We start from the raw sequence: 13,307 nt of genomic DNA, 5'->3' as shown, positions 1-13,307 counted from the left end.
CATGGAAATTTGATTTGTGTGGCTTTCTTCTTAAACATGTAGCCTTCATTATTCTTTTATTCCCCATATTGTGACTTTTAAGGCCCTAGGTGATTTGTCCCTTGGATGTTTTTCTGACAACATTCTACACTCTTCCCCGCATGCACTCCATTTCAAACACACTTGATTTTTTTAAAATTTTTATTTATTTATGATAGTCACACACACACACACACACACAGAGAGAGAGAGAGAAAGAGAGGCAGAGACATAGGCAGAGAATCCATGCACTGGGAGCCCGACGTGGGATTTGATCCCGGGTCTCCAGGATCGCGCCCTGGGCCAAAGGCAGGCGCTAAACTGCTGCGCCACCCAGGGACCCCCCCACCCACACTTGATTTTTATCAAACATCTCAAGCATAGTCCCATGCCTGGACCTTTGGACTTGCTACTTTCTGGGCCTGGAAAGCTCTTCCCCCATATATCAGTGGAGGACTTCGTCTTTCATCCTATTCATTTTTTCAATCATCGTTCCTCCCCTGACCACAATATATAAAATGTCAGCTCTGTCATTTTTATCTCCTTCTTCTAGTTTGGTTTCTGTATAGCTCTTATATCCACTTGGCATAAAGTTGTTATTTATGTATTTTTTAATTGTCTATCTCCCCCTAGGAGAATGTAAAGGTCTATAAGGGCAAGGTATTTGTCAATTTGGTCTACCAATGTATACTAAATTCTAGAATAGTGCCTGGCACATAGTAACTTCTCAATAAATACATATTGACTAAGTGAATAAGTAGGCAAAATAAAAGTATAGGCATCTTTTACATTTGCATCAGGAAATGCATTATATTTGCATTACCCTAAGTAGCATATTTTATTCATGGATGTGGGGTATTAGACTAGTAGTGAATTCCAATTGAACTAATGAGTAGAATAACTTAAAGTTGACTTCCATCAGGTATCTGTTTAACAAATCTGCTAATATTATTTTTTGTAATTTATCACTTTGCGTTTATAGCAAGGATTCTGGACTCAATATATCAACTCAACCTATGAATGTGTTATAATTTCTACTTTGTTTTCAGGTCACCAATTATGAAGACATAGGAGGAGGAGGAAAAAGTACATTCTATTCTCATATGAAAAATTTAAGCTCTATTAAAATCAGGGACAAAGACTTTTTAACTTTTCAATCGAGAGACTCCTTAAAACAAGAGGTAGAAAGCACAAATTGGTTCTAGATCAGCAGATCTTGGAAAAATATACTTGAACCCCTTGACTTTAAAACAAGTGATCAGCATTGAAGATTAGCTATGCAACAAGAGTTAGACAGAAATGTCAAGTAGACATGGCTTATCTTTAAGATTTCCCCTGTATTTAGGTTCTTTTCATGCATCAAATGTCTCATATCTTGTGGATTGTTTCTCAAGGTGTATGGTTTCTGTATCATTCTCATCCTCACTTGACATTTCTCTGCTGGAACCTCTTCCTTTTGGAATATGGAGAATTTATGATGATAAATTATAACTACTAGTAATGTTATTAATCATTATCAAATAATTCAGATTATTATTAGTTAATAATTGTTCAGATAATTCAAATGATTAACAGTTACTTTGATAAATCAACTTTTACTCCTGGGTTGATGGAATAATAGGAAAGGGTGCAAGATCTGCAATCCAGTTAACATAAATGTGTTCTTCCAGTCATCTGATGATATAGCCTGTATATTTGGCATTACTGGTACTCAAAATTTATTTCTGAATGCCTTATAATGACTTGTGGTTCTAGAATAATTCAGATCTTATTAAGGATGTAATCATAAACTTAAATAGAAGGAGAATTTGTCTAGGTCATAGGTAATAGGAAGAGTTAGGGCTTAATGAAGCAAGGGGAAGATGCCACATGACTCACTAAATAATGCCTTTAATTTTCCCAAATGGAAAATGATAGCTCACCATCTTATCATGTATTATTTTTCCAGAAAGCAGATCACTTTATTATCAACTAGCATAGAATCAGGTTGAGAAGTTGAGTGAAGAGGATAGTTTTTAGTTCTGATATATCGATATTTAGAAAAGACAAACAATGGCAATGATAATTCCTATAGCTCTTTTAGCTTTGCATCCATATTCATCTCTGTACTATTTTAGGTAACAGAGATCTTAGCTGGAAGTTGACTGTATCCACTGCTGGGTGTCCAAATAGAGCGAATGAACAGGAGGGACAGCTACGGAGACAATTTTGTACGAGAGACTGAGACAATACGTAGGGCAAAATTGCTCTATTAATGAAGTTGCTGATGATTGTCACTGATGTTTTCTCTCTATTCAGTCATCCTCTAGCTCTGTCGGAGTCTAACAAGAGGTAGTTCTGAGTCCTGGTTGCAGATCTGCTGTTGACTCAGAATAAGGACTTAGATGCTGACTTTATTTCTAAATCTTTTTTTTTTTTCCTTTCCAAGATGAAGAAAATGCCTTTCTGGGATACATTTCGGCAATCTTCTGAAGAAATAAAAACTAGATGACATAATGATCAAAACAAGGGTAGGTAGTTTAAAATTTAAAGTCACAGATGAATTTGTTACAGATCGTTAGAATGGCAAAATCATTTAATAAATAATGTAGTTACTCAACATGGACTAGATATGATTTATGTCATTTTAGCAGTAGAAAACAAGTATGAATTTTACTTACATTAGTTTAACATTCTTTTATCTTTTCTTCCTCTCCTGACCCCCACTTTCTTTTTCTTCTTCAATTTCCTTCAGGCTTTTCATTTACCTGCTAGTGATACTCTTCCTGCTTTAAAGTCAGGGAAGGTGGGATTTCTCATGTCAACTCCAGACAGTATCTTGCCATTTCTCCTTTTGTAAAGAATAGAGAAGGTGACTTACTTCCTCATATCTAATTTAAGATGTTGATTTTGCAAAGAAACTCGACAGCAGTAATTTCTGTTTCTTACACTGAGTTTCAGAGGTTGGTTGCATATCTATTTTTGTTAGTTTGTAAAGGGAGGTAAGTCTCTGAACAGATTGGGAATTAGAGATTCTATAGGCTTTAAAAAAGAAAAACTCTCTCATTTTTGCTAGTGGAGTTAGTAGCTGATTTTAAAACTTAAAATGAGCCTCATATTTCTGTTCCTTTGGGGCTTATTCTGCATTTTCTAATGACCAATATCTGCAGTCTTAAAGTGAGTTCCATCTTTTTCTCAATTTTAGTATTTCTTCCTCACACAGCTGTCAGCGGTACAGCATGGGGGCTCATCTGTGGGCAGAAGTGCTCTCTGGGTGGGCACTGCCTGTGTCCCGCAGCACAGATGGTACTCAGGGGACGGAGCAGGCACTTTCGTTTTCTGTATCCTCTCCTCTCCTCTGCCCTCTAATAAAAATTCATTCTCAGTTTCTATAGCATCATGGGGAGGTTGATTAGCCTACAGGTTCCATTCTCTTTGTTTACAAAGAAAATAAGAATTTGTATGAAAGTGATGCCAGTGGATAATTTAGAGTCATGACCCACACAGGAAAGGGAGGTTGGTGATGTAGACAAACCTGGAGTGAATGGAAACTTGAAAAATCATTCCTAAAGAAATATGGAACTATGTCCAGGACTTCTTTCCAAGAGCAAATGTACAAATCTGGGTGAGTCCTAATGCTGACTTTGTGTAACGGTTGTGATCAAATGAATTATAAGCTTTGGGGCATTACATACTTCTGAAACCAAGGTTATTTAGGTTAAATTCACTTCAAAATATACACTTACTTCACTTTCCAAATACTGAAAAACAGAAAGCAGGGCAGTTTAGAATTATAAGTATCTAGTGTGAATGGCAATTCTTAACGAATACCTATACCTGGATAACTCCAAAGTCTATTAGAAGAACCCTTTTGCCCCCTGTCCACAGAACTTCTGTATCAATATCAGTAGTGCATATTTCACTTTGAGCTAGAGAGAAATATGGGGCACTGGATACTATAGGAAGACCAGGAAAAGGCAAGGTTCTGTTTGAAATAGTTATGGAAAAGAAAGCAATGCTTTACAAAAGAAATTAGACTTTGGAAATGGCATATGCTTCAGTAGAGGGGAGAAGAGGTGATTTGTTCTCTCTATGGTTAACATTCATTTACATTTTTGGCTTCCAGCATGATAAACCAGAACTGTATTAATTTATATACTTGTTGGCATCAGTTCAGGTCTAGCCAATGGATACTGTGACAAGTAATAAAAGGAATCCTCTTTAAAACAGAGCTGAGAGGCTAGCAGGGAGATCTCTCACACCCTACCATTCATGTCAACTACAGACCCCAACAGAGAAAGACCACCCCAGCAGGAGGAAGAAAGGTTTTTTCCCTCCCTCAGCAACACCCCAGCCAGTGAGAGAATGTCACAACTCAGCCAATGAAAAGTCGCTATACTTTGAGCTTCCAGTTTACTTCACTGGGCATTCTGGTTTATAACAACTCCTCCCAGCATCCCCTTTTCCTCTGTAAACCGTCCCTGTGTTCTCTGGGGGGTGCCCATGGTTTTGCCCTAGCTTGCTTGTCCTGCAAGTCTCTGCTCTTCTCAAATAAACCTATTTTGGCTGATAAAATAACCGACAGTTTTATTCTTAAGGTTAATATCATGAGGGAATTAGAGGTGCAAGAGATTTACTGGGGCTAGGGGGTGGGGTGCGCTGTGAGAGATACAGAGGTAGGGAGAGACTTTAGAATGTGCTGCATGCCCCACACAGGTGGAAAGAGAGGGCAAGAAAGAATGAGTAGGCTGGACTAGTCAAAGGTTTTGGTGCCACTCCCAGAAAGTCTCAGTGAGGCTGATGGGCTGCCCAAGGCAAGAGCCGTCCAGCAGAGGAGTCCAGCCTGTTCAGGAGTTGTCAGCTCCCCAGCTCCTTGCAGCAGGTTCTCTTTCTCAGGGCAGCCTGAGTAGAGCACCTCTTTGCCTACCACACTGCTTCTACGTTTTTCATGTCATGCGTTTTAGCTAGTTTTAGCCTTCAAGTTCTTCTACTGAGGCCTGAGAGTTTTAGCAAGTATTTCATTAAAACTCATCCATTTATTTCTCTGAAATTGGCATCCGTACCCAAACTTCTCTGCTCTTTTGGGCTGTCTATTTCCATAAGATGTGTGACTTAAGGAAAATTTGTCTGAGAGTCGTGACTGATCCCCGTCCCACAGCTGAGGCTGTGCAAAATATGTGCTATTTCTGATACAGTTTTTGCTAGAATATTTCCTAAATCTTTTCCTCAAAGTGTGTCACACACTGTTTACCAAGTAAGTCCATCCTTTTCTCTAAGATCAAGAACAGTTTTTAGGAAGTACACCCCCCACCTCCAGCCTATTTGAGAGGACAGGAGGGAGGGAATGCTGGCTCTGGGTGGGAAGAAGATTGATGGCTTTTCTGCCTGTAAGCCAGGTTCTCCTTCCCAAGATGGTAATAGCAACATTTCAATTCTAATATATTCCCATCAGGAGGAAGCATCTGAGATCTCTGACTCAGCTCTAAATCTAAGTACACCATAGGGCCAGCATGTCTGAGAGGGATGCTCAGCCTGCAGACACCTGCAGCATTTCATCTGCTTCTAGAAAGTGGCGAATTGGTAAACCAATTGGCAAAGCAGATATAAATTGCCCTGAAGTCACTCCTGGGTTTTGCTCACTTCTTCCTCTCAGGGTTCATCAGGACAGAATATTTTCACTCTGAGAGGCATCAGGAAAGCAGCTTTTAGCATTGAAATGACATCTTTCTAGATTTAAAAAAAAAAAAGATGCATATTACAGGTGGTTTGAAGACTAGAGATTTAAAAAGTGATTTAGGATGACTGCTTTGAAAATGTCCCCTCTCCAGTGTAGTTCCTCTAGAATTTAATCTCATGTCCACTAAAGCCAGGCCTTTCATACTTTATCCCAGAATCAAATCTGGATGTGCTTATTTGTGTAGGCCCTTGGCTCAACGACCAAACAACCTGACCACTCCCTTCTGTGGGGGTAAGGATGCTTTCCAGAAATGCATATTCTTGGGTTAAAAAAAAGTACTGTGAACGTTAAGATAATTAGTGTCCTTACAACTCAGAGAGAGTGCAGCTAATAAAGAATGTTTTTGAGACTCAATCTAAAAAGCAGCTTGTAATTCTGTTTTGAGATGCATATCAAAAAATTAGTTGTAGCTACTACTGTTTTTTATCCATATCATTCCAAATTAGCTACCAATAAGTCTATTAGACAAGAATCATTCCTATCTGTTCTCTTCACTGCTGGAGTGAAACTCTTGTCAAAGAGAATTGTGTCAAGTTGGTGCCCAAAGCAAATGTTTACTGTTGTAACAATTCTATAAAGGTAAGTTTTGGGGCCTGAGAGTCCATTCTCTGAAAAATTGCTGATGTACATCTATCTGCTCAATACAGGACTGTGAGTGTGGGTCTCTGTGCTTAGGTTTACTCAAATGCTTGGCTAATAGGAAGAAACCTGATTTAGTGCTATTTCCATAAGAGACAGCACTTGAGAGTCCCTGTTCTGATTATGACCTCAGGCAGCCACTTAGCATGCTTCTTAGTTGCCCATCTGGCCTTAAAAATATGCTATTTCTATTATAGAAAAGGAAAGATTCTGCAGTGGAAAAGTTTGAATATTTCTGGAACTCAGTAGATTTAATACTGGATGTATTACCGTTGAGTTAATTGTCCAATAGTTTTAGGTGAACCTAAGTTTTTTTTTTTTATTATTTGAAATTTGGATTCTCTAATGGAGTTAATGAAGTTATAATGCTAAAGAAAATAAGCTGATTCTTTATAACAACACACATAAAACTAGGTTTTCTCTTTAGTTCCTCACCAAATCTTTAAATTGAGGCCATATTTTGCTCTATTTAGTTTGCTATTCTTCTTCTGGCACTTTGGTGAAATAGTACATATTTAAAGATTGGTATTTTGGAACTCTGCAAACTGCATAAGTGTTTTTGCTGGGAGAAGTTATTCCTGCTAGTTGCCTTCCTTACTTACAAGATGACTGTAAAACATCATGAAGTTTATGCCCTATATAAATTGCTTTAATTATATTGGGTTTATGTAACTCCTTGTTTGTATAGCCTAAATGGGTACATGAATTTTTTTCTAAAGAACTCAAGAAGATTGTTCAATGCTACGGCAATACATACAACCACATTTAAATGAAAGTATTTAGTCTTACTGGCTTTTCTTAAGTCTTGATCACCAAGATCATTGTCTTTGCATGATGATAATTCATTTTGGTAATTAAGTGGGAAGAACAGACCAGCATTCTCATCAAAGCAGTCCCAGATGGCAAGTGTAATTCTTAGACTTCCAGTTTACCAACATAAGAATTCTTCCTACCCTCTCCTCTGTCCTACAGAAACAAACATGGCCCAGATGCTGTGATAAATGTGTGGGATTCATCCTATATTCTTGTAGGAACATTTGTCATGGCCAACTCTAATTTAAGACCAAGAAATGCTTTCAGCTGCTTTTATCCAGTTGCTAAATCAAATAACAGTATCAGAAAGAAATTCGAGGAATTTTGAGATGACTGCAGAGCTGTTATGTAATAAAAATCCCAGTAACGAATAAAGATTATATCTATAACACTCATTTTTGTTTGCTTAGTATTCTCAGTCAAATTGGACTTTGTCAAATAAAATATAACAAAACCTCAAAGAAGTTTAAAAATCGAATCATTGCTCACGTTAATTACACAATTGTTGTCTGGTCAGTTGCACATAGTATGTAAGCTCTTTCTGGACATCCTCGTGTTATGAATATCTCTATGTCCTTTTTGTTTTTAATATACTTCCATTTTACTGCTCTTAATAATTCACAGTACATTGAATATGAACAGAACTGAAGAAATGTCATACCTGCTTTCCTTATTTTCATATATTTCAGGGTTGGTGATAGTGTTGTCATAGTAAAAATCCAGGTCTCCTAAAATTCCTATGTTATTATATATAGTATCTAACCCTTGGTTTGTGAAGGACTTGGGTTATTTTATTTTGGTAAATATTTATAGAGCATTCAGAAAGTAACCTGGTTGATGACATGAAGGACATTTTATTCATGAGTAGATAACAAGATGAGGAAAGTGTTGGGGAGAAGAGGGTAAGAGAGAAAATACTTAAGTTCTTCAGGTAATCCCACTCTGCCCAATGCTTGCTGTTCATTTGTATATATTAATTGGATTCCTATTTATATGCTTATTGCATGCAAAATTTGGGGTTGGGCGGGTGAAAAACATTATGTGACCAGTTCTCTCGGAAAGGGTTTCTGTGTTATAGATATATAATGAGTACCTTGAGTAAATAGTATAACTAATGGTACATAGTTGTCATTAGTAAGAATTGAAGTTATATATTTTCTAGGCCTGCTGTAACAAAGTACCACAAACAGGGGGCTTTCAATAGATATAAATATACTGTATCATGATTTTGAAGACCAAGAGTCTGAAATCAAGAGGTTGCCAGAGCCATGGTCCCTCTGAAACCTGGAGAAAGGGGAGATGCTTCCTTGGCTCTTCCTTTCTTTGCTGATTTGTCAGCTCTCCTTGGTGTTCCTTGGCTTGCGGCTGCAGCACTTCAATAATACTCTTGGCTCATGTGTCTGTATGTTCAAAGGGTGTTCCCTCCTTGTGTGTGCCTCTCCTCTTCTATAAAGACACAGTTTGTATTGGATTCAGGGCTCACTGTACCCTAGTATGACTTCATCTTACCTTGATTACTCCAAAGACCCTTTTCAAATAAGGTGACATTCATAGTTGGTGGGGGTTAGGACTTTGTATCTTTTGGGGCGATACATTCAATCCCAAAACTATGTGTTTTGATTTCTCCAATCTAGAGTATTAATTACCCTACAATCTGGCTCTCCGAGCAAATGGAAGTTTATTATGAAGATATTGGAAAGTGACATAACCAATGGAGACTGGAGGACTGGGCTAAGAGGATGGCTGGGAATCAAGGGTCTGCTGGGGGTGGAGCAGGCAAAATTGCAGCCAAGGTCATGCCACAAGAGCAGTCTGACCTCTAGTCTGTCCCCACACCGTGATTAGAATGACTTCAGCCACTGAATCAGCATCTCAGGAATGAATGCCTGATTGAATTTAGAAATCTGATTGTGCCAAAAGTGCACTGAATAAGAATCTGCCACCCTCAGCTTATGAAGTGGGAGGCTTCAGTGGGAGTAAGTTGGAATTACTTTCTTGTTAAAACTATAGTCAATCGGGAAATTTCTCAAAAGAATGATGGCAGTGCCAATAGGAAGAAAGAAAAGCCAGATACTGGATCATCAATATGACAAATATTTGCCTCAGGAAGATAAAGCCTGTGGCACCAAACTAAAATGATCAACTTGTCAATGCTCAAGTTCATAAAGAGGCAAGATTGGGCTTTGTCTTCTAACTTACCCATTGGCTATCAGTACTAGAGGGAATACCAGTAACAAACATATATAATCTTTAAAAAAGGAATTAAAAGATACAGATTTTGAAAGGAAAAGATTGTAACAGGGCATCCTCCTATGTAAAGACAATGGAAGGAAGGGGGCGGCACTTGACTCTGTAAGGGACCTGGTTTTCCATAGCAGTTTGAAGTAACTATGCTTACACATACCATGGAAAATTTTAAATAAAAGTAGAGAATCTTCCGGGTTCTGGTGGCCAAATGCTACACCGAATTGGGAAAAGGGCATCTTCTTTTATTCCCATGAAATTTGGCTGAGAACCAAGTAGGTCACCTGTAGGAGGCAGTCATCTTAGGAGCGGTGTCTTCACAAAGCTACTAGCAGCAGACACAGCTGAAGCACATATGAGAGTTCCTCCAAATAACTACAGAGATGCTTTAGGAGGGGTGAGAGCTATTATGAAGATAGGATTGCTGGCTAAAGAATACAGATATTTTAAAGGTAAAAGTTCAGTGTGTTTCTAATAAAAGATGTTGATCACACTGCTCAATCTAATGCTTCCCCTCTCTGTGGAAAACAAAGAAGTAAAAATGTACCAAATGATTAGTGCCTACTTTTCTGGTAACACTGATAAGGTCATGCCCTTTCCTTGGGGGACATCAAGCTATGGTGCTCAGCAAACGGCCAGGTAATTAGTATAATTTCAAGAAGAGCTTATTTTCATCTATTGTTTCTTCATAGAACCTGTAATCACCCTTGGTCCTTTTTTTTTTTTTTAAGAGTTTATTTATTTATTCATGAGAGACACAGAAAGAGGTAGAGACATAGGCAGAAAGAGAAGCAGGCTCCTGTTGCAGGACTCAATTCCAGGACCCCGGGATCACGGCCTGAGCCAAAGGCAGATGCTTAACCACTGAGGCACTCAGGTGCCCAGGCCTTGATCTTTTGAAAACCTTAGTGCCTAATCCAAAGTGAACAAAATGGGTCAGAAGGCTGTCTAGAGTTTACTTTGGGAACCACCACGTCCAATAGACAAGATTCTGACTTAAGTGCTGGTGTCAGACATGCTTTACTTTTCTCAGCCTCACAGTCTAGGAAGGAAAATGGATCTGAGCAAATGATACTGTTACTCACACTCGCTGGGTCACCCTTTAGCAGTATTCAATTCATCAACTCCCCCCATTTGTTTCCTTTTGTGTATCCACCATATTTCAAAACTGAGAAGTGTGTAAGACAGCCGCAGTTCTGATAAATGTTTCCCTTGGTGTCAGGTTTTCTAAAGTTTGTTTTTCTGCAATCTGAACTTTTAAAGTATGGTTAAATCAGATTATAAGATTATTAATAATGAGGATTGAACATATTTAAATAGGAAATAATTATATTCAACATAATCTAAAATTTTTATATAAAGAAGAGAGCTAACAAAAGAAGAACTAATCAATGAATAATTTAATACTGATGCCTCGATTGTAGATGGAAGTGAAATTCTTCCTGAATTTGTAATTTGGTATTTTTAGATTTTAATGAAAAATGAATTTAATGAGGGTCATTTTATTTAACTATATATTCTTGAGAAATAAGGAGAATCTGAATTCTACAACTAGGTAGTCTATGAATAAAGCTTTTGTTGCTCTTGTGGCAATACTGGCATTTAAGTTTCTTAAAATTATGTTATTATATATATGCTTAGATTATATAAAGCTCAAAAGGATTTTATATTGATTACAGACACCTGAGTAATTTTAATCATATAAGATTGGCTTGGAAGTTGGACTTATGCCAGGAGGAATGTCATTATTTTATGAATCAGGTAACCCAGAAGGTGACCTGATTAACATTTATTCATTTACAAAACATCAAATAAGCACCTGAAATGTGAATTGAGTGCTTGAAATGTGAATTAAGCAGCAGGCTAAATAGATTAAAATATTTTGGTTAAGAAATACATTTTCAGATAAAATTCTTATTAGGGAAAAACTGAGTTAAATTAGACTCTTGATTTTATTCAATGTACCAGTCAGAGATCCAGAAGAAACAGAAACTACTCTAGATATTTCAGCCAAAAAAGAATCTAATAAAGGGAATTAAGAGCTTACAAGATCCTTCAGAGAGCTAAGACAAGTTGGTTCAGGTTAACATGACTGTAGCTAAAATCCAGTGGTCAGGAAGCAGCTTGTGCCCATTACCATCATTGATACCACTTTAACTGCCTCAAGCTCCTGCAGCTGGTGACCAGAGCCTCAGATGAGGATCCCACTGGCCACAGAGACCAACATGGGTCTACCCTACTGGCCAGTCTCCACAGCAACAGCGGGTGCTCCCTGTCTCAACTCCATCTTCTAGATCTTCCAAGAGATCATCTCATTGGTGGAATGTATATCATACATAGCACCTTCCAAATGGTCAATTCTGTATGGAACTAAGCTTGATGTTGATTTGTAGATGTAGAAAGAGTTATACAGTATTACAGTGTTTTACTTTTTTTTTTTTAATTTTTATTTATTTATGATAGTCACATCAGAGAGAGAGAGACAGGCAGAGACACAGGCAGAGGGAGAAGCAGGTTCCATGCACCAGGAGCCCAACGTGGGATTCGATCCCAGGTCTCCAGGGTCGCGCCCTGGGCCAAAGGCAGGCGCCAAACCGCTGCGCCACCCAGGGATCCCTACAGTGTTTTACTTAGAGACATGTATTACTAATTCATTTATTTGAAGACAAGTGATCTTCATTCTGACTGAAACTAACTTTGGTTATTTGCAAAAGTCAGAATGTAATATTTCACTTTATGCTATAAGCAGGTGCAAATCCTGAATGCCAAATAAGTATTGTGCATGCCACCACTCCTGTCACCCCTGGCACCATCTCCTGTGGCAAACATTCTTAAATGATCTTGACACAGTTTTCCATTGAATCCAGGTTTCAGGCTTCATCTAAACACATCACTACAGTCATCCTTCAGCCAGTTTTCCTTTTCCCTTTAATTGGGAAATGAGGCCAGTTTATATTTACACAAAATGTAAATCAGTAGTTTTCAAACTATATAGATTTCTTTATTGCAGGATTACTTAGTCTTCTGTACTTGTATGCCTATTATGCTATTCTAAAGAGGACTAAAATACATAGAACTTTCTAATGTCACTTGATCACGGAGACACCCCCCTCCTTTTTTACAGAGCTCCTTTTTAATGCAATAACCATGAGTTCTTTGTAACACAATCTGGGAAACACTGCTGTAGTACTTTACTGTTGATGGATTTTTCCACCTGAGGTTTTTTATCTTTCTGGGTGACCCAGGTGGTCATTCAACACCTTGTAATCATTGTTTTTTAAAACAATGATATAGATTTGAGCCAGATGCTCTAAGAGCCAGTCAAATAAAGAGCCAGCCTAGTGTATCACAACGGCATTCACATTTCAAAGAGGATTATTTTCTTGCAAACTGTCTTCCTTGACATTTACTCCTAGCCAAAATGTTCTAAGCACTTACATCTAAGTAGACTGACCACATATGCCAGTTTATGCCTGGATTAGTCCTAGTTTATACTTGCTTTTCTATTGTAATTGTTAACACTACTCTATTTTACCATCAAAAGTGTCCTCTTTGAATGATGAATTATCTCCTTACATTTAATTCTCGTCTATGCTAACATTGGTCTTATTACCTCCATTTACCAATGATTAAATAAGGCTTAAGAAGATTGAAAACTGACTTGGTTTTGCACAGCTAGGACATAGCTGAGCCAATATTCAAACTAGGTCAGTCTTACCTCAAAGCTCATGCTCTTGAATGAAGTACTGCATTGCTCATGTAAATATCTGATGTCATTTAATAACCATAAAATTACTTAAGAATTTTTATTGTCTACATTTTGACGATGAAAATATTGAGGAAATCATGCTGTAATTTATAAATTTGAGGTCCATTG

General features: G+C 37.8%; 2 long non-coding RNA genes across 13 annotated transcripts in view; one reads left to right on the top strand and one right to left on the bottom strand.

Moving 5' to 3' along the window:
- LOC140623958 (uncharacterized) overlaps nucleotides 1–11,703 on the bottom strand; it is an 88,367-nt gene extending 76,664 nt beyond the window's left edge. The window contains exons 1-2 of one of the 3 annotated variants that reach the window (XR_012023531.1): nucleotides 11,478–11,703; nucleotides 2,679–2,848 (exon numbers count right to left, since the gene is read on the bottom strand). This is a non-coding gene — a long non-coding RNA (uncharacterized lncRNA). The remainder of the gene's footprint in view (nucleotides 1–2,678; nucleotides 2,849–11,477) is intronic. The other 2 variants (XR_012023532.1, XR_012023530.1) reach the window with 2 other exon arrangements.
- The window catches only part of LOC140623956 (uncharacterized), a 135,072-nt gene that overhangs the window by 80,578 nt on the left and 41,187 nt on the right, over nucleotides 1–13,307 (top strand). For 4 of the 10 annotated variants that reach the window (XR_012023527.1, XR_012023521.1, XR_012023522.1 and 1 more), the window contains 3 exons: nucleotides 2,447–2,528; nucleotides 3,505–3,622; nucleotides 7,346–7,556. The exons of 1 other annotated variant lie outside the window; for it this stretch is intronic. This is a non-coding gene — a long non-coding RNA (uncharacterized lncRNA). Of the gene's footprint in view, nucleotides 1–2,446; nucleotides 2,529–3,504; nucleotides 3,623–7,345; nucleotides 7,557–13,307 lie in introns of those variants that run through there. 5 more of the 10 variants (XR_012023528.1, XR_012023520.1, XR_012023525.1 and 2 more) reach the window with 3 other exon arrangements.

The sequence above is a fragment of the Canis lupus genome, chromosome 33, assembly GCF_048164855.1.
Source record: "Canis lupus baileyi chromosome 33, mCanLup2.hap1, whole genome shotgun sequence".
Taxonomy (NCBI): domain Eukaryota; kingdom Metazoa; phylum Chordata; class Mammalia; order Carnivora; family Canidae; genus Canis; species Canis lupus.
The sequence above is the reverse complement of the archived record's forward strand: the minus strand, read 5'-3'. Positions and strand labels throughout refer to the sequence as shown.